This window comes from Nesoenas mayeri, assembly GCF_963082525.1.
Source record: "Nesoenas mayeri genome assembly, chromosome: 3".
In the NCBI taxonomy this organism is placed as follows: domain Eukaryota; kingdom Metazoa; phylum Chordata; class Aves; order Columbiformes; family Columbidae; genus Nesoenas; species Nesoenas mayeri.
The window spans coordinates 121,085,801-121,107,207 of NC_137544.1; positions in this window are offsets into that span (position 1 = coordinate 121,085,801).

Consider the following 21,407-nt stretch of genomic DNA (forward strand, 5'->3'; position numbering starts at 1 on the left):
GAAAAAAACCCCAGCGATGTGCCAGAACTTTTACTTTTTATTAAAAACTTAAGTGCAGATGACGAGGAACCCACTTGTTTTTGATTTTTTTAATAAAAAGTCAAATAATCCCCACAAACAATTCCTTTGCAATGATTTCAATATCGGAACTGTAAAGATGAACTTTAAAGGCGCTTGTAAAAGAAAGAATATTACAATAATTTTAGTGCAAAACTCCAATATCATATTTTCTTTTATTTGAAAGAAAAAGGGGAATGTAGAGAGGATTATTTTTTTCCCCCTTTCTCAGGATGCAGCAGTTTTAGATAATCTATTTAGTTATGAGGAGGGGAAAGATGAGGAGGAGGACGGCATGCTGCCCGCCTCGCACCCGCACCATCCTCTTCCTCGCCAAAATTAAACTCCAACCGACCCAAAACATGACCCAGGTCCCTGTAAAAGCGCAATGCTATTTCTTCTAAAAATATATATATATCATAACACTAAGCCAGCCTTACCCGAATCTGAACTTTTCCTCCCAAAGTGCCAGAAACATCATAAAATTTCTTGGGGAATATAGTGCGCGGGGGATGCTCAGAGCCTGCGCCCCCTGGGATGCAGATGGACCATCGGGGATGGGGACGGGCTCTGCCAGGGCCACGGAGCGGAGGAATTTTAACACATATGAGAAGCGATAAAGTAAAGTTTAATCTCCTTTCAAACGTATTTCAAACTGAGGGAATTAAAGCCGGTAAGGATTAGGAGGCGGCCAAAGAGTGCTGGGAATCTGAGGATTTAGAAGATATTAGCAAACAGAAGGGAAGCTTTGGGAAAGCCGTGGGGGGGACAGGAGATGCTGGGCACCAGGGCTTCCACTGGTGCGTAACGGGAAAGTGAGAATAGGGGCAGAAATGCAGGCAGGAACGGCAAAGGACCCTTGACAGCAGCGGGGCTCTCCAGCTCCTCCTCCGAGGCCGAAGCAGCGATGGTTTCCAGACGCCTGCGATCGGGGCAGCAGGTCGAGGGGCTCTTTGCTGCTCCCAAATTCCTCCACGTGCTGCCGAGCGGGAGCAGCGATTTGCTGCGGGCGGTTTTGGGGCGGTTCTCATGGTGTGCAGCTTTACCCCAAATTTCCCCCTCCGCGAAGCACGGGCCGGTGTGTGCGCTCCTGCCCGCAGCCACAGCCGCCGGCCCCACTCGGCGCGGCGTGCGGGAAATTCTGCAAATAATTGAAAATGACAAGCGTGAATTTTGTCTGTGTGATTTATGCATATATATGTATCTATATATTTACTTTTTAAGCCTTCTGGCTGGCCTGAAAATCCCCGTGGGGATGGGGCTGCGGGATGATAACCGAGTGCATCTTCTCATCCTTCCAACCTGCCCGGCACCTGCACTGCCCCGCCAGCAGCAAACACCCCCGTCCCCCCAAAATAACTCAATGAGGGACCCCGCAGAGAGGTGCTGGCAAGTGGGGGGAGCCCAGTCCCCCCTTGGGCAGAGCCCCAGCCCCTCTCTGCTCACCACTTGTCCAAATAGTCGTAAATCACCAGTAAATTCTCGGGGCTGCTGGGGGGGGGCGGTTTGGGCTTCAAAGGCATCGAGGGGCGAACAGGAACCTTTTATTAACTGTGGGAAAAGCCTCCCCGGTGCCCTGGACAGCGAGAAAAGTCCTTGCTGGCTATTTGAAGCAGCGAAAAAAGGGGGAAAAGGTAGAGAAGGGCAGCAGCAACATCATGAGCTGCTTGTCGGGAGCTCCTGCCTGGTTCGCACCCCTAATAATCCATGGGAGGTGGCAAAGCAAGAGCGATGGGACTCTGCATTTCTTCCGCCTTTCTATTTATCGGTGTATTTCCATGTGTGTCACCCAATTAACAGAAAGCTCTTTGGCAGCATTAAGCTGCTGCTCGTTGCTTTTTCACCTTTTTTTTTTTTGTTTTAAATGAGGATTTTACCACTGCAAAGGAAACACAAGTCGTAACAGGAGTCATAAGCGCTGGGATTGCCATTTCCTTCCAGGGTGACCCCAGCAGCAGAGGTTTGACTTTTTGGGAGTCAAGGTGAAGAAGAACAAACAAGAAAACACACAAACAGAGCATCTGAACAGGGCGGGTGCTAGGGGCACATCGGGGCTGCTGGGCTTTGGAAAACTCATCAGTGGGAGCTCTGCGCAGCCAAACCTGGGCCATGGGTGGTCAGCACCGAAAAGCGGAGAAACAGGAGGGAAAATGTCCACAAGCAGATGAGTTTCCATGAGGTGGTGGGTATCTGTACCACCCGAGTTAAAACCTGCCCAACAGCCTTTCTGCTATGTATTTACCCCATATATATATATACACACACATATCTATCATCTATCTATCTATCTATCTATCTATCTATCTATCTTTCCATCTTTCCATCTATCTATCTATCTATCCTTCCATCCATCCATCCATCCATCCATCCATCCATCCATCCATCCATCCATCTATTTATATTGCCCCATATATTTGCACCATGTACCTCTACCCCTGATGCAAGCTGACCTTGTTTTAAGCTAAAAAATAAAGTCAATGACCTTGAGGAAACTGGGAAGGAGTTAAAAGGAGGACGAGCCCCAGCGTATTTCCCAAAATGTTGAACTTTAAAGGTGGCATCTGCTCCTTCCCTGCACATCTGGAGCAGAGTGACTTCCTTAGCCCCCCAAATACACAAGAACTTTGCTTGCAGAAGGCGCACATCTGCCTGCATTGTTAGCAAATTAGCAGCTGGAGTTACAGGCTGGATCAAGTGTGTTCACACCTGCCATGGACTGGGACTAACTCCATCAGCTCCTGCCACCTGGATTTAGTCTGGGTTTAGGGAAAGGCTCAGGTTCATCCCAGTCTGGTGGGAACAAACCAGTGTTCCCGATCTCCGCAGGGAGGTGACATGGAGACAAAGCCACCGTGAGCCTCTGGCAGCCCTGCTGCACCGTGCACGGCGCTGCTGGGTTTAGACCGAGCTTTGTGAGCAAGCAACAGTGCTGTGGGCCTGATCCTGTGGGTTTGGCTTTTTTAATTATTATTTTCTGGAAACCAGGAGCAATGACCTGCACAGTGTTTTTGGAAGGCAGCCCAGGTTCCCCAGAGGCCCTGGCTCTCAAATGCACCGTTGTGCAGGATAATCAAGTGTATTTTAGGGGAGCAGCCCCGTGCACTTGCACGCATGTGTGGGAGGTTCCTGCAGCACGTTTGCTCGCAGCTCGGGGATTTTCGCTCCTTTTTTTGGATAGAAAGCATCCACAAAGCGTCACCTCTCTGCACGGGGGTGGCTGGGGCGGTGTGGATGCTGCTGGGATGTGTGCTGAGCATCCTGGTGCAGGGATGGAGCGTCCTGCCCCGTTGGCAGCAGCGCTAACGCAGCCTCTCTTCTCCGGGCAATTGCTGGCTTTCTTTTTATTCCCCCCCTGGTTTGTTGAGCTCTAATTCCCTTTTGTGGCCGGGCAGAGTGGAGCAGCAGACTGGAAAGCGACGGGGAGAGACTTTGGTTTTGTTGGAGAGATGTACGCTCGAGAGATTACACAAACCTCGGTGCTTTGGGAAGCCAGGCTGCAAAGCCACAATACTTATTTTCTTAGAAAATAAACCACTCCAATACATCAACTGTCCTGCGCATGGGCGGGATGATTACTGTTTAGCAAAATAACTATAATTTTCCCTTTTCTGTCCTTCCAAAATGACTCTTGTAGGCTTGGACGTCGAGCAGCCTGTAAAATGCAAGTCCCAAAAAAAGCTCGGCGAGTGCAGATGCTGTTTATGACATTACTGCTGTGGCAACGAGCTCCGAGTTTGGGGAAATGGGGCAACAAGGATTTTTGTTCCAAATGTGTTCAACCCTGAAAGCTGCACATCTGGGGCTGTGCTGCCTGGGCATGGGGGTACGGAGCTCCCCATCTTTGGGCTTTGCACCCCCGGCGTGGGGAATGTACAGGTTCAGCGCAGGGATTTGGTCCCCGTGGGATGTATTTGCAAGTTGCAATTAATTGAACTTACAACCGAGCACTAACACACCTGCACGGACTTCTAGTTCTCGTTACATGTCAGGAAGATCGTGCAAGGTGTCTTTAAAAAGCAAAATAATATTGGTTTGGATGCAACTGGTGATGACAGCTTCTGGTGCTTTGCTTGGGCTTTGTCTTTCTGGCTGCTCTCTAGAATAATACCCATGTTTTTGTGGGGTTTTGTGGCAGTTTTGCATTGCTCTGAGCGGGATGAATGGGATTTGAGAGCCAGCAGGTCGAGTGGAGCTGAGGGCAGCTTTGCCATCTCCTGAATTTGACCCACAAAACCCCACATTTTCGAACCCCATTTATCACCGTTCCCCCTGTCCTGTGTGGATCCCGTGGTTAAATGGGCACGTGTGCACCTCCCACTTCATGTGCTTATAATATTTGAGGTTGCTTTGTGGTCCCCGATGACTTAATTGTATTTTGTATTTGCCTGATAACTCGCAGTTAGCAAAAGAGTAAATGTAATATTTATACATAATAAAAGGTAAATGATGCCTGCATTCTAAAAAGAAAAGTCACGCTGTTCAAAACAATACATAGGCGTCCCAAAATGGGAGTTGCCTGGGTTTGTGGATGGGGAGGCTGGAGCTTTTCCTGGCCGCTGCTCCGGAGATGCATTTGGTACCGATTCTCATTTTCCCACTTGATCCACAGTTATTCTTCAGCCCAGGGCAGCTGGTTGGTGGGACGTGAAATCGGAGTCTCCCCGCCGTCCGAGGAGGAATTGCTCCGGATTAGGGCTGGTAGGAAACCTCCATTATTTATACGGCTGAGCTGGGAGGGCTCCGGGATTTAAAAACAGGGTGGGGGGAAAACATCCCAAAGTGCAAGTCTGGCAAGAGATTTGAAAACAAGGCAAATAAAAAGAAGTGCTATTAAAATTTCAGTTTGCCAAATGTAGTCCTTCATTAGGACTAATGGACAAAAATATCTGCATTTTTAGGTGCATTTAGAGGCTTTATTTTTTTTAATTAGATACCCCCGCAGCAGCACTAAAACCTGAATTTTTCCATGTGCGGAGCTCCCTTTGTGTTAAGGGTAAAACGTGAAGCATTGATGCCAGTGGCTAATTCACCACTGGTTTCAGTAAAGCTGGGATTTCACCTAAAACGACAGCCTATATTCTCTGAATTATGCAAGCAGGAAGCGATACACATATACATATATATGCATATATATATACACACATGTAAAACCTGAATGGCTGGCATTGGTGTATTGAAGCTTAATCTTCATTTAGTACAGAGATATTGCTCATATTGATCTTGAGAGCCTTGTGTATCTGAATAGAGGAGCAAAAGCGCTGTGCATTTGTGTAGGATGCAGCAGACCAGCCGTTCCGTGCCTCGATTCCCAATCTACTCCTCCCCACATCCAAATGGAGACTCTTATATTTTGGATGCCTGCGGGAATGTGTTGGAGCTGGGCTATGAAAGCGGAGCTGCATCCGAGCCCAGCGCTTTAACCACAAACCCTGCTCTCCAATAGACTATTTTTCATTTCCTTTTTTAGCCTCATGTCCAAAATCCATCCAAGTGTCTGGGGCAGCCGAACATCTGGTATTAACTGCTCATCCCAGCCCTGGCTTTTGGAAAAAAAGAGTCGCAACCACTGGGGCAGCCGGACCCCAAACAGACAAGTTTATCCCTCAAACTGACCATTTCCTTCCAGCTCCATCTGCGTTTCTCACTCTTTTGCCTTCTGTCCCCTTTCCAGGACCAGCCGAGGGAAGATTGTTGGACAGCAGGGATTTCTGGACAAGGGGTGGGAGCGTTTCGCTGCTGGAGGTGCAGTCGCGCTGGGTCAGGTAAGGCTTTGTCTCTTCTCTTTGCTGCTGTTGCCTTTATAATGCATTACAAAAGCAATAGCGCTGGCTCAAGGCTGGGCTTTGGTCAGCCCAGCAGTGTCCTGTAGTGAAAAATTAGGAAATCCGGGGTTATTGGGGTGTGCTCCTCGCTGTGGCAAAGGCTGATGTCCCTGGGGATGTGCACCAACACGGAGCCTCCGACCCCACGCGGAGCCCAAGATATAACAAGAAAAAAGTGAATTTTACCATAGAGCAGGTAGTTGCAGTTCCACCCGGTGCCAACTCTTGCATTTTGGTGTTTTCCACCCCAGAGCAGGGTGGAAAGTCGAGATGTGGTGTGTGGTGGCAGCACAAGTTGGGAACTCTGCGCCCTATAGGAGCATCACCCTGTTTTCAAAACAAAATGTTTTAGAGTGTCCGAGCCTGAAACACGTTGGGCTCAAGTGGTATTTTGAAGGAAAATATTTCATTTTAAAATATCTTCTCATAAAATAAAGAAAAAACATGGCTGAAGTCGGGTTTTCCTGCAGAGATGTTGGTTTAGATGGAACTCCCCGTACTGACAAAAAGGTTTAAGTAAGAATTAGAACTTTGCCTAGATTTGTTTTCTTCTCTTTTAATACCAATAGACACCCCAGCGCAGACGCTTCAACCTCTAGGGGGGGTGCAATGAAATTGTTGTTATTATTATTACTTCGAAGTGAATGCAAAGGCTCAATGTGGGCAGAAAGCGCGGCTGGGAAGCGACATTCACCGGTGCCTCTCCTGCAAAGCAGCTTTTTATTTCACTCGGAAAACATGCCAATAACAGAAAGCATAACTCATCTCCTGAAAGTTATGGTTGGCTGTAAAAGAGAATACAGAAAATTTTCCTACTCGAGCCGAAATGTTTTTCTTTTAATTCTCGGGTATTCTCTGTGCAGCACTATAAGCTCGAGCCCATGCCTTGGCTGGGCTGCAAGCTCTGGCTGTGCTCACAATGGGTCCACTTCTGCAATTTGGGGGATTTTTGAGTCGCGCACCTTCCAGAGCATTAAAAGCCACCATATGTCAATTGGGTTTTATTTGCATTTATGAGACTGGTGGCTTAGGGGAAAGGCAAAGAGGAAGATTAGATGGTAAATAGCCAACTAAATGGGTTTTAACCACTCCGGGTTGGTTTAAATATCCTTTAAAAAAAAAACAACAAAAAAAACCCCCAACAAACTTAATATTGTAAAGTGAGATGGGTTCCGAGCTCAGGGGATTGCAGATGTCATTTGTTTTCTTTCCAGGTGGTTCTCTTGGGCCGTGGAGTTCCGGCTGTGATTTAACGTCGCGAGGTTAAATGGAACCGTATGCAATTAGCCATCGTGCAATAGAATGAGGGGGATTTCCAAGCGCATGGAGCCTCCCCAATAATTCTTGTTGGGAAATGACTTACCGAGAAGGTGCCTTATGGTTTTAGAGTTGGGCTCTTCCCCCCATGGAGTCCCAGTGTATGAAAAAGGCATTTTTGCAGATATTGGGCTTTTTGGGCAGGGATTGTTGGATGTGTCACCATCTTGGGTGTTGTTTTCGTTCAGAAATAGCATCAAATAAATGCTTTGGAAACTTCCAAGGAAGAGAATGAAAATAAATCTGTCCCAGTTACGTTTTCACTCTGGTGTCTGGAAACCCACAGCTTCAGCTTAGATTTTTTTAATGTATTACTTTTGCTCTCTTCAAACCATCAGGGTATCCACTGTAGCATCTGCTCCCTTTTGTGTATCCACTGTAGCATCTGCTCCCTTTTGTGCGACACTAATTCCATGAAAACCTGCTTGCTCCCTGAAAATAGGCTCTGAGCCCCACTTTCCAGTGCACCCCACATACAGTATGTACTGGTCTTACTGGGTGTACTGGCTATAACTCCAGTGCCCTGGGTAATACACCCAGAGCGTTAGTTGCGGCAGGTGGTACTTGCACACCGTCACATTGCAGAGTCCAAGGCGGAGGCGCTTACTGTCACATTCACAGGAATTATTCTGCAGCCTCCTAATAAATCTTTATAACCACACGTGGCTGATTAATTAATATCTGCAAAGAGCAGAGAGGAAAAAAGCAACCAGCATACAGCAAAGTGTCTTCACAGCTTAAGGGTTTGATGCTCTTTTGAAGTGTTTGATGGTATTTTGGAGGTGGTGGTGCATTTTTGGGGGGATTTTGTGTGTCCAGCAGCAGGTTCCTTTCCCCAGCCCTTGTTCCAGTGTCACCGCTGCAAGAGCAGCTCTGAGTCTTTAGGTGCTTTGCTTATAGATGGGGAGAGGAACCTACAACATGTCTAAAAAAAATAGAATAAAATAAGCAAATATTGATATTTTTTAAATTATTTTTTTTTAAGGGGCTTGCTTTTAAAAAGCAAAATAAGGGAATATTGATTTGTTTTTTCTTAAGGGATTTGCTTTTAGGCTCCGTTCTTCTGCATCAGGTGTGTTTTGCATGGTTTATATGGCGGGTGCAGCGGGCAGGGGCAGATGTGCAGAACATCTGGCTGAGCACAGACGCGATGCTCCTCACCTTGCAGAGGTGTCTGCCCATCGCGTTTCACAAAGCCTGCTTGCATATGGACTTCTTTGCTATAAAACTGGTGTCGTTCTGATGATTTTATATCATTCCTGGTTCGAACCCGGTCTGTTTGCTGGATGGACAGATTGTTGTTCTTCCAGTGACAGCTCATAGTTAATCCCAGCACAACGAAGGCAACAAAGAGCTTCCTATGAGGGGAAAAATAATAAAAAGAAAAGAAACAGCACAGGGAAATGTGAGGCAGGCGAGACAGCTATTCAGCTGATGGTCGTCATTCAGAAAATAGAGATCGCTTGCAAAGTAAATGATTTATCATAGAAAAATAAAGCCTGGTTTCCTATAGGCTCCTTCTCAGAAACCTCGCATTTATTTACCTTCCCAGCACGGCCAGGTGCAAAATGGATCTCTCATGAAATATTGAACGTGCTGGCTATTTTTGAGAAACCGTCAGCGTTTTGGGGAAACAGAAATAGAATATAACTCACCAGAAATCTGGAAAACTGCAAGCGAGGGGGAACAGAGAAGCCGCAGGTTTTGCTGTCTGTTGGGGGCACATTTTGCAAGGGTCGGTACATATTTTTTCATGGTGTTCCCCAATTTAAAAGGAGGAGACGTGTTTGTGCAGGATGGCTTCCTCCACGTCTAATGCGACATTAGTACCTTGTGCTGGAATAATCCGCCACCAAATTTCCCGTTTGAACTCCCAATGGGTCTATGGGAGGATTTACAGCACTGCGGGGTCGGCCCAGAGTACCTCTTATTTTAAATGATAGCCGGATATATTTTACCTAAAGTATTACAATAATAGAAATATAAAGGCATGTGGTATTTTTCGTTTTGCAATAGAACTAATGGGGGCTTCTAGAAGTCAGAAGAAAGTTGTTTCGGTGAGTTGGGTTCTCTTTTCCCAGCGAACAAAATGCTCTTTAACAAGGGCCGTTTCTAGCAGAACTGCAGGTATTTCAGCACTAAGAAGAGCAGCGCTGCGAGTAGAATACAATTTAATTTGGACAAACAACTATATGGTTTATTCCATTTTCTTTTCCACCCTGCACATACCGAGTTTGCATTTGCACAGTGTTCCACCCCCAATGGACGCGCCACAAGGAGCTTGGCGGTGTGAAATAACCACCACCCGCTGCCAACATTTGCTGTCATGTAGCATCCAAAATGTCCTTCCCGGGCTATTTGGAGAAGCCCCCCCAGCCGGAGCTGCAGAGCTCCCACCCTTAATAAAGGTTTCATTATTTTATCACTTTTAAACTAATTTTTTGATGTTTGTGACAGCTGGAAATGGCACTTTTTTGCTAAATAAGGCAGCTGCCTTCTTGATGGAGCACACGGTCTTTGTTTCTTCCAGAACCGGGAATTTCTTGGCGGTGGCTGGTTTCAGCTCTTTTATTTGGTGTATAAATATTGTGGATTTATGGAGTAGAGTATGGATTTTATTTTTTCACTCTTGTAGATAAATGAAAACAGCACCTGATTGCCAAAAGCCCCTGGAAATACAAAGGAGGCTCCGTTTGTCTGAATGGCATTGGCAACAATGCAATGCCAGGCTGGTAAACCCAAGTTTTAGGACTTCCAGTATTGCCATTAGCTCCTCTCGCATCTGTGACCTTAATTGGCGCTAATTGCTGCCGGTGCACCTTTGTTCTACCAGCTGCAGGTTTTCTATAGCAACTGATTAGAGGTTTTTGCACCCTGTTGAATACAGAGTTGCTCAGGATGATGTTTTCCAAAGTGCCCACCCACACCTGCTTAAAATCTTCATGAATATGAAGGGGAAAGATTGGAAAGGCGATGAAGTGGCTGAAAAGCTGCTTTTCCCTGGTTGCAGAGGACGGTCCCTTCCCAGAGCATCGCTTGGGTGGTTTCCTCAGCTGGTTTTGGTAGGAACAGGCTGGAGTCCAGGTCGTGTGCCAGAAGATCCAGTGTTGGATGCACCACCTGCCCCTTCTGCATGGGGTGACTTGCTTATAGTTTATTTGCAGACATTGCTACGTGTCTTCCTACATAAATATGTACTACATACTGTAATATGAAAAAGTGGAGCCATATTTAGCCTTAGAAATTTCTCTCGTGTGCTGGATTCAAAAGAATTCACCGAGTGAGCTTAGACGTACATTTTGTGCACCTTGTGGACTTTAACTGGTTAAAGAAAATTGAATGTTGTGTTGTTGGTAGTAATAACACAAAGTGCTCCCCCTCTTCTACCAGCACACACCCCATCTGGAGGGTTTGAGCGAGTGCATGTTTCAGCCACCCTTATTTCATTTGTCAGGCGGAATGTTTAACAGTTGAGCTGCGCCTGGAAAAAGACGCTGCTCGACATCCGTTAACACGTGTAAAGCGGAGGAGACGACACGTTCATCTGGATATTTCACATGTCCGTGGAGATGAGCATCAAACGGGGAAATCTGGGCTTCATCGGGTGAGGACAACGGGAGGTGGACGCATCTCGGCCGCATCCAGGGCTTGATCTGGATGCCTGGACCACCGTGGAGACGCATCCCTGGCCATCACCGGGCTGGTGATGAACATCTCCGCGGGCTGATGATGAAGATCTCCCCGGGCATATGGATCCCATTTACCAGCAGCGCTGAGAACATCCAGGTCAGGCCGTCTGTGCCGGGGGTGTCTGTCCGTCCATCTGTTTTCACACGGCCGGCGGATGACGGAACCCTCCAGACCCGCCGCGTCGTAAATCTCCGCGATGCGCTCGGGCCGCTTTTCCCATCCGTCATAAAAAAAAAAGAGAGAGAAAAATCAAATCCATGCCTGTCAAAATACGCGGCGGCCAGCTCGCCTTCTCCCGCGGCCACAGGAATACAAAGCCCCATCTCATTGCCGTAATTTATGGCCTCCCGGGGAGATTTGGGTGATTAGGGCTTGGCCCACCAACACGCAGAAAAACAGTAGGAACTCCAATAACTCTGAATGGAAATCTTGGGTCAAATTTATCAAACAAATCAGAGAGAAATCTATTTCTGTTTGGAGAAGGAGGAGATATATTACATGTTTAGTAGACGGGGTACAGCTCTGGAACATTTGGCTGTTCGGTATTTGTGAGTTTTGGAATTTCTAGCTTAAATAGTATCACCAGAGGACATGTGATGTATTAGACATGAGCACATTTTTAGCCAAATAAAATATACAACTGCAAGCAAAGAGGTTTTTCAACGTTAACAACAACATATTTGTGCAAATGATGTAACCGAAAATTTTCTAGGTAAGACTTAAAAAAGCAGAGATTTTTAGTGCTGGAAAAATATGTGGGGGGAGAAAAAGGATGATAAAATGTTAGAACAGAACGAGAGCTGGATGGAGAGAAGGTGATAAGGCGGTGTTATTCCATTTGGAGATAGATACTACAGGTTAATATTTGATATTCGGACAGGCTTTTTTAAGATCCCAGATGCAGTATGGTGCTTGTGTGTTTTAACAGCGATACACGGGTGCGCTGGCAGCCACAAGGAATAAAGCTGCTGGTTCCTACTGAGAGAGGAACAGGTTATGGGGCAAAAAGTGTGGGGATAACGGGCAGTGCCCAGGTGCAGTGTGTGCAGGAGCTAAGCCAGGCTTTACTGTGGCTTTGCTATTCAAATGGGCTGCAAGGGTACCTGGTCACCAAAAACAAATTAAAAGGGTTGTGAAAAGATGCTGGCTTGTTAGAGATTTATCGCTCTCTGTCGCCCTGTACCTGGCCTGGCCTCTCTATGATCCAGAATCTGTTAACAACGCCCCACTGGGGTTTCTTGGAGGTCCGTGGGATTTAGGCTCTGCTGCTTCTATGTGACTGTGGCATCCCCATTAGTGGGTCACTGGGGTAGCCCTCGGAACCCCAGAGCAGGACTGTCCAGCATCCGCATCTGCTGCACATTACAACATTTCTATTTCTATGTCTATTTCTATTTCTATATCTATTTCTATTTCTTTGTATATTTATATTTATATTTATATTTATATTTATATTTATATTTATATTTATATTTATATTTATATTTATATTTCTATGTCTATTTCTATTTCTATTTCTATTTCTATTTCTATTTCTATTTCTATTTCTATTTCTATTTCTATTTCTATTTCTTTGTATATTTATATTTATATTTATATTTCTTTGTGTGTATATATATATATATATATATTTTGGTCCTAGTTGCAGTCCATCAGCCGCTGTAGCAGAAGTAACCTGTGTAATCTGAAGGCGCTGGTTTATTGGTTTGCACTTCGTAAAATAAGTTGCTGTTAGTTTTATTGCAGCCTTGTTGGGGTTTTGTTGTTGTTGGGGTTTTTTGCGCGTGGTTTGTTTTGTATTTCGTCTGTTTAATGTGGAAAAAGGTAGTTCTTGACGTGCCAGCCCCCATTACCTGCGTGGGGGCTCCGTGCTGCTGCGTGCTGGGCTTTGCTGAGCATGACCATGTATTTGGAAGGGGGAAAACAGCAGGAAAACATCTGGATAGATCCCAAAGTGTTGCCCTAATGCAGGTGGGAGCACGGGGTAGGATTGTGGATAATGCAGAGGGTGCGCCAGCTCCTACCGAACTGCTGGGGCTCAGCCCTTTGGGAGGATGGGCTGCTTATTTATATTTGATTTGTGCAAGGCAGGAAAGGTGTTTTTTCACAGTAGAAATACTATTTGAGTCTTAAAAAGTTATTCTTCTCCCAAGCTGGGGTAAAAAGTTGATTTCCGAATAGCTTGTTGCACAGCCAAAGGTTTTCAGAGTGATAGTTGTGGGTCACTTGAACTGCTCGGTTTGGGTCAGGTCAAAGTGTCCCTTTGCTCACCCCAAATCATTATTTGTAGCAGATGTAATTACCTTACATCCGAAAAGGAAAATCCTTTGAAAACCAGATGATGTTTTGGGGAAGCAATGAAATAAATAAGATCAACACTTTTATTTTCAGAAGCCGTTTGTAGCAGGGAGGGGAAAAAAGTGTTAAAATGAACCCTTTGAAAGGTGGATTCCTTTTGAAATCATGTCTTGTTTGACCTTCTGTTTCAGGAAGATGGACAAAAGCTCTTAGGAAGGGAACAAGAAATCCCACTGATGTCATGTAGGTAACCGGGAAGCGGCGATGGGCTCTTGGCTGAGATGCTCCAAGTGTCTGTTTGTCTGTCTATAAGACTTGCCACAAATTAGACACTGAACCAATCAGTGGGACATCAAAGGGGTGAGGCTGAGGTGATGCTCAGCAGATGCCACCAGCTTATTTCGGGGTCTTTATTATACACTGTAGAAAATCCCCCATGGGCCACCCGCCAGGTACCACCGGGGTACCCCGGGTACCGCTTCCCGGGGGGCGGGTTCCATCACGGGGCTCATCGTTACGTGAAGCTGTGTTGGTAAAGTCATCACGGCGAGAAGCGCATCAGAACCTGGTTGCCGCGGGAGAGCAACGCCATTAATTTATATGGCAAAAGGAATTATTCGCTGTGGGAGGAGCTGATGGAGAGCCCGGTGAATAGCGTTATACACGGCGCGGGTTATTTACGGCCCGTCCCTGCAAGCGGGGCTGTGGGTCCCGCCTGGCGGTGGTTGGCGGGGTTTGGGAATTGGGTTAAGTGTATGGTGGCCAGGTGGAATTAACGCTGCCACAAATCACTTCCAGCCGGCCGGGGCAGAAAGCTGCTCCCGCACCTCCAGCCGAGGCGCTGGGCTTTGCGTGGACGCAAATGCACTTCCAGCAATTTCAAATTCAAATTCGGTGTGCTTTGTGCATCTACTTCACTCTATTTTATTTTTTTTAATTACCTTTTTTTCCAGCTAAAGCTCAAGCTGGTGGGACCTCTGGAAGATAAAGTTTGGGGACCGTGCAAAATGCGGCATGCTCCCTATTTCTGCAGAGCAGTTTGGAGTAGATGCCTCTGACTCTTCACAGAAGCAGAAAGCCCTCTTTAAATACATACAGATTTGTTTGTGGCCTTTAAATTAACCCTTTAAGGACCTGTTGAAGGGACCAAATACGGCAAAAGAGGTTCACAGGCACTGGATGAGCTGAGGTGGGTTTAGCACTCAGCAAACCTCCTCGGTTTACCTCTGGTCAGTGCCTGATGTGCCAGTGAATGGGAGGAAAACCCCTGGTTTAAATGTCCTTGTCCCAGACGCCAGCTTGCAGTGTTTCACTGATTCTGGGTTGCATTTGTTTTGCTCATACAGGGGCAAAATGTGCAAATATTTGCTGGGTTTGTGAGTATGTGGAGTTCCCCGGTGCTTACGGGGCACAAAAGCTTTGGGGGCTTTCCTTTATGGTTTTTGGTTTGGTTTGTTTGTTGCGTTTTGATGGGTTTTTTTGTTTCTTTTCCTTTCTCTAAATCCAAATGCGCTTATTTAAGGTGTCCCTTGTCCTGCCTGCATGGACCACCTTGATGCTTTAGAGCAGCGAGGATGCTTTACAACCAGGGCAAAGCCCTCTGAAGCCCAGAGAGATTAAAAACAAGGGAGCAAAGCTCCCGGACTTGGTTCCAACAGCTATTTTAAAAAATAATTCCCTGTATTTACCTTTCTTATGTGAAACCGCAGCGGCAAACACTTGTAGCTGCATGTCAGACGCGTTCCCCGCTCGGCGCACAAACGAGCTCCAGCTTTTCCGTGCAGTTCATTCCTCATCTTGCCTCGCTGGGCTTGTTTATGTTAGACCCGCCGCCATCAAAACCATGGCTTAATTAAATCTGAAAAATGGACATTTGACTTTATTTTAAAGTGATGATTTCATCCTGCCATGGGTATAAATTTATGTTATACATAACAGGCGTGCACTCTGCACAGCTCATTCCCGGATTATATATATTATTTAAATGATAGCATTTTTTCTCTCCATATTTTTCAACTATTTGTTTTTTATAAAAAAAGAGGCGAACCACCCCACTTTCAGCTTGCATTGAAAATCTGCACAAGATTTCTAGCCCTATATCTGGACGTGGGTCTGTAATGTATCACATCAATCAGTATTTTTTTGGAGGGTAAATTCTGGCCGCCAGCCCTGAGGTTAAGCCTGATATTGGGATTTATTTTGTGTCCCGCAGTGCAGGAGATGCCCACGGGTGGCTGGGGGAGGAGGTGCAGCCTTGTGCTCAGTCCCCAAAACCCCTCATCGCTACCCTTTAACCCTGCGTTTTGCTTGAAAATCACGGAATTTGGGCATTTATGAGAAAATAAATGACCCGGCTACGAAGTCCCATGTCCCAGCCCCATTTGCGGCCACTCTGGATTTCCCATTTCCAGCGCCTCCCGAGCCATCCCTTCTCTGCCAAATCGGGAACAGAGGCCTTTAAAATGTGGAAAATTAAGAAAACGCAGAACACATCATTAAATCATGCACTCAGGAAGCTGCGGCAATCTTTCCTTCCCCTCACACAAGGTCCACTCTAACCCAGATCTATGTTTTAATGACTTCCAGTTCGGATGCCCCCAATGCGCATAGCGAACCTCCGCCGCTCGCCGGAGAAGAAAAGGCAAAATTGGGTGGTAAAAAGAAGAATGCTGCAGCTAATGCGGACCAGTTGCACGTTTATATTCCACATTGCCCTGAGCAAAACTCTGTGTTTTGGAGGAACGGCGTGGCTTTCCTGCCCGGCTGCGGCGCTGTGCTCGCGTCGGCTTTGCTGACGCTCTCACTGGAGCTGCTTTCCCTACACCCACTGGCCTGGTCACTTTGTAATGCCATGGGGTGAAAGCAAGAGCATCAAAATCTATTGTTTTTTTCAATTTTAAGACAAAGCAATCAGCCACATAACTGTTTATATGTTTACATACATCTCTGCGCTCCCTTTTCCCAAACAGATGACAAGTATTTGTTTATTTAAATAGCAAATTTATTTATTTAAATAGTGGGGGAGAGGGGCTGCTATTTATTTAAATATTTGTTATTTAAAGAACAGATTTATTTCTTTAAATAGCAAATATTTATTTCTCACTGCCTGGGTGTTATCAGGCGTGCAGAACCGGGGCTGGCAAGGAACGGGTGTCGCGTTGGCACGTGCCATTAGCTGAGGAAAGGCCGTAGTGGCTGAGTTAGTCTCATATAACTTTTCTCTTTAATTTGCACACAATTAGTCCTCCTCATCACTGCCGCCTTCACTGCCTTGTCTCCCCAGCCTCCGCTTTGGAGTGGATTCGCTCACTTCCCTACAACCGCCCCATCTTTCCGCTCAGGGTACCTCTAAGCTGGGCTTAGCTGTGCAGCTTTGCGGGGAAGGCAGTTTTAGGCTTTTCCCTGCAAATCGGGCTTACGAGCAAAATACAGGACCGCGATGTCCGATCAAGATCCAAGGGGCTGGATCCCATCGGGGGGTTTATTCCCAATATTTGTTATTTGTGTTGCAGTGATGCCCAGAAGGCTCCGTCATGGCAGGTTGGGCTCTGGTTTTCATTCCATTGGTGAGGGTGAGCACGCTCTGCTGAAAAAATTAAGGAAAGAAAAGAAAGGAAAAGCTAACCAACGGAACAGCTGGACTCTTGACTGTCCTAAGTCAGAATAAACTGATTTATATTGGCCTCCTGGCAGCGAGCAGGAAAACGGGCAGCGAGCGCTTTGCATTTCTGGCCATTTTTGGCTGAGAAATTCCTCACTGGAAGGGAGGAGCATGGATGGCTTCTCGATTCAGGGCTTCGGGTTGTTCTTTCATAGCGTTCCTGCTGAAAACCGGTCAAGAAATCCAAGTTCTGCCTCGCTGTTTGAAGCCTGTTGTTTTGTGTTGTCAGGCCAATGCAATTCTTTCTTGCTGAGTCCCTCACCTTCCTCTGAGGGCTGAGTGGAATGAAGGCTCCTTTCTGCCCGCTGGAAAATCACACAAAACCCAGAAAATTGGTTTTCCGGGGCTTGCACGGTTTCATGTCAAAGCCAGTTCGCACTCAGCCCAGCGTTTGGTGCTGGACGACGCGATTTAACGAGGGGTGCTCAGCAGCAATGGGGTTTGCAGCGTGTTTCTGGCATCCCACCATGTACCAAAATCTCATCCTTCCCTACATTTGGGACAGGGACTGGAATTTGCTGGCAACGCCAAAAGTCAGGCTGGATATTGCAGCAAACTGCAGGTGTTGCAGGAGGCAGGTGTTAGGCAAGCCCTGCTTTTTTAGACCTAGATTAAAAGCAAAGCAGCTCTTGTCCCAAGCCAGAGAGAGTCAACAGAATTAGGTTGGGTCTTTGGGATTCTGCATTCAGTTGCAACAAAAAAACCTGTGGTGTGTTGTTTGTTTTTAGAATACATGTAAAACATGTAAAGACATAATTATACCAGTGACTTAAACAAGCTTGGTACATTAGACTTACCGGGGTGGTTGCTAGAAAATTCTGGGTTTGAAACCAAAACCTTATCGGTTTAGTGTTATTTCCTCTGTCTTTTATGACTGAAAAGACAAAGAGAAGGAGAGGAGGCAATGCAAAATACAAATGATGTAGCTGGTGTCCATAAGAAAACAGATTTTTGTTTTAAATTTATTTAAAAGTGCTTTTTTTTTGGTAGCTTAAAGGCTCCTTGGGCTGTACTGAGGTCGAGACACTCGCAGCCATAAGAACTTCTCTCTGCCCTCTCAAACACAGTCTGGCTGGTGAGCACCTTCTGCCATGGAACTTCCCTGGAGCCGCGTGATGCATTCATTTTTTGGCCAGATTTTGTGGTTTTTCCCTTGCAAACCCATCTCCTCCCGCCTTCAGCACCTGTGGAATATTTACTGGGTCAGAGGAAATAAATAAGTAAATAAACCAAAACACCAAACACTGTTGCTGCCTAGCACAACAAGCCACACACAGCATGGGATGATGAGTGATGAGGAGCAGAAGGCAATAATGATAGAGAGCATCATAATGGGCTGAGCACCCTGAGAGAGCACCAGGAATCACAGAATAGTTTGGGATTGGAAGGGACCTTCAAAAGTCATCCAGTCCAACCCCCTTGCAATGAACAGGGACGTCTTCAACTAGATCAGGTTGCTCAGAGCCCTGGCCGGCCTGGCCTTGAATGTCTCTAGGGATGTGGAGTGGTTTTCATTAGGATTAACCAGTTTGCCCCTCACTTTGCGCATTGCCCCCAGTAAATAGTAAGAAAGAATCTCTCTGTGAGCCTAAAGTTGCCTCCACAAAAAACCTCTGCATTTCCCATTTACCACATCAGCACAGCTGTAGCCTCAGACACTTGGCCTGTCATCCTATCGCTAGATATATACCTCATGTCAACTGAGGACCAGTTTGTCACCAGGACATCTGAAGCATCTCCCAGTGCAGGGGGTTGCAGTTCTATCCCTGCAACAACTGAAGACACCTGGAGCAAGGGTGATGAAGACGGTGGCAAATAAGACTGATGCTTTTATGAACGTGGTGTAATTTACAGCTTGTCTCTGAGGATTCGGGTATCTCAAAGTCGCCTTTCCACGTCATTAAAATGGCGCAGAAAGAGGAAGGCGGTGGGATGGAACCCAAGTGGAAGGAACACAGCTGCAGCACGGAGGTGTTCCATGGTGAGCAGGAGAGCGGCTCTTTGCCATGACAAATATCTGCTCCAGGATGCTCTCGGGAGCCACCACCGCCCAAGGTGTTAATATTTGCCGTGCAGCAGGTGTTCTGAGAGGTGGAACTGCAGAGCCAGGCCATAACTCATTTTCATGCATTCCTTCTGCCTGGTTTTCTCGTGCCGCGGTGGCTGAGAAGCGTGTGGTGTGCCGGGATGTGTTGTGTTTTGAGGCTCAGGTTCCTGTTTGGTGCTGCAGGTGTAGAAACTGAGGCCAGGAGGTGGTGAAGGGGCTTGTCCCGGAGGCGAGAACTGGCCCCGGGTTTGCCAGGTCCCGTGGGACAGGGACACCAGGACATGTCGCGGTGCCCCATGTCTGCGGTGGCATCATAACATCAGTGCTGGGGGCTGCAAACAATTGCACCAACCCTGCAAAAACAACCCCCGTTTAAGTGTACATGACTCTGTAACACCACAGCCCAAGGTTTTGTGACTTTAGCAAGTGCCTTGACGAAATTGGGTGTATTTCTTGTTTGTTTGTTTGTTTGTTTTAAAGGCCTTTGAGTTGCGTTATTACACACAACCGTATGTAACAAACAAAAGCATCCAGGCTTTGGAGCTTCGAGTCAAAAATGGGAAGGAAAATGAAAAGAGCCCAGGATTTAATATTTTTCGCATTATTATTTGCCTGGTTTCTGAGCTTGTCCTCTGCTTTCCTTGGCTCCTGCTCTGGGGTTTTCAGTCCCAGCCCTAGAGCTGCGCTCCAGCACAACCGCCCGGCTGCTGCCGCTCTGCTCAGGCGGCTTTTGCAGCACAAACCTACATACTTTAGCATCATTTTGCTTTTCCTAGAGGCGATCCAAGGCAGCCAGTTGGCTTCCTCGGGGCTTTCTGTCCTGGTTCTAACACCCAGCTTCCCCCCCCGGGGATGGTTCATCTGGAGATGAACCTATATTTTCCTACACTTAAACATGGTGAAGCTGGACAGGAGCCCAAAAGTGCATAAAGTTACAAAACCTGCCAGTAACGCGGGGGGAGAAATAAGAGCAATCAACCGCTTTCCTCTGGTATTTTTGTTATGAATCATGTGCATTGCAGGACTGCAAAGCTTCAGGCTTTTTTATTTTCTTTTTCTCTTTTTGGCTGTTTTGTAGGTTTGGCAAACGTGGGTGTGTTTGGGGAGGGTTAAAACCCCGGGTTGTTACCAAAACACTCTGCAGAGGATGCCAGGCTGTGGGTCCGGTGAAGCGATGTGGGTCTGGCAGCAACGTTTGCTTTGCTAGCCCCTCTAGATCCCTGTGATCTCCTGGATCCGCTGGAGTGGAGTAGCACAACCCGTCTCTACCTCAACAAGGTGGGCAAAGTCGGAGTGTTTTTGAGCACACCACCATGGCCAACCATCTTTTATCACTTGTTGTGGTTACAGCTAGAGGCATTGGCTGAGATCAGCCTTTAGGCACATTTAGTATGCAGTAATTCCCACACCGAAGGAAATAAAGATACAGAGGGACCTCACTTAGGTGACAGTATGTGCTGCAGTTTGTGGTGCAGACCAAGACCTTGCTGTGTTATAAAATGTCAGACCAAAATAGAGAATTGACAAAACCTATTTGGATGGTGCAAGTCGTGATGCTGAGCCCAGCCTGGTGTGAACTGGAGGAACTTGGAGATTATAACATGGATTAAAAAAAGCATTGGGGGTGTTTCTTACTGGAAATTTGGACTTTTTATGGCAAATACAGCTCCCCCCCATGTACTGGAATTGCCTTGGCCTCTCCTCGCCCCTGCCTTGCTCAGAAGGGAGATGGTGACCATAGTGCAGTGATCTGTGCTAATGCCAAGGTAACGAGAAAACATCTCCCGTCAAAACTGTTCGCGTCCTGTTGTGAAAATCAATTTGACAAGATCACTTAAAGACAGTTTTTTCCAGCCCAATTGGGGTCTGCCGCTCTGCGTTCATGCCTCATTGCTCAGTAAAAGTCACTGGAAATGCAATTTTCAGGGGCTTGTGTGGAGTTAGAGCCACTAAACACAACAGGCATGAGCAGAATGGGAAAGCAAAATGCAAATCAAATGGTGATGGATGGGAGAAGCCATTGTTCTGTCTAGCTCTCCTCCCCACCTAAGCAGCTGGCCAGGCTTGTTATCCCCAATATTATCCCTTTTCTGGCCTTCTGAGGGCTCTGTGCTTTCCTGCTTTGTGGTGGCAGTGCGGGAGATGCTCATGTTGATCCTTTGCTGCCCTCTTTTGCTTTCCAGCACCCGGATGCTTGAGCAGATTCGTTTGCAGTGGCTCCAGGAGCACACTTCTCTGGCAGGGCAATAAACACAATTTAAACAAAAATTGAAAAGTCAGACACCATCAGTGCTTTGAATTTAAAATGCCCAGATTACCCTAAAGGAGCTGCCTGGGATATCTGCATTATATGAAGACATGGAATAAGAGTATCTTCATATAGAAACCTGCTCGAACGGGTTTGCTGTGTTGGTGACACCAGTATTGAGGGGCTGCGATTTCTGCGGTCAAAATCACCGCGGTGTCCAGCTACCAAACCCAATTGGGACTCCTGGGCTCAGTTTACAGCTGCGTT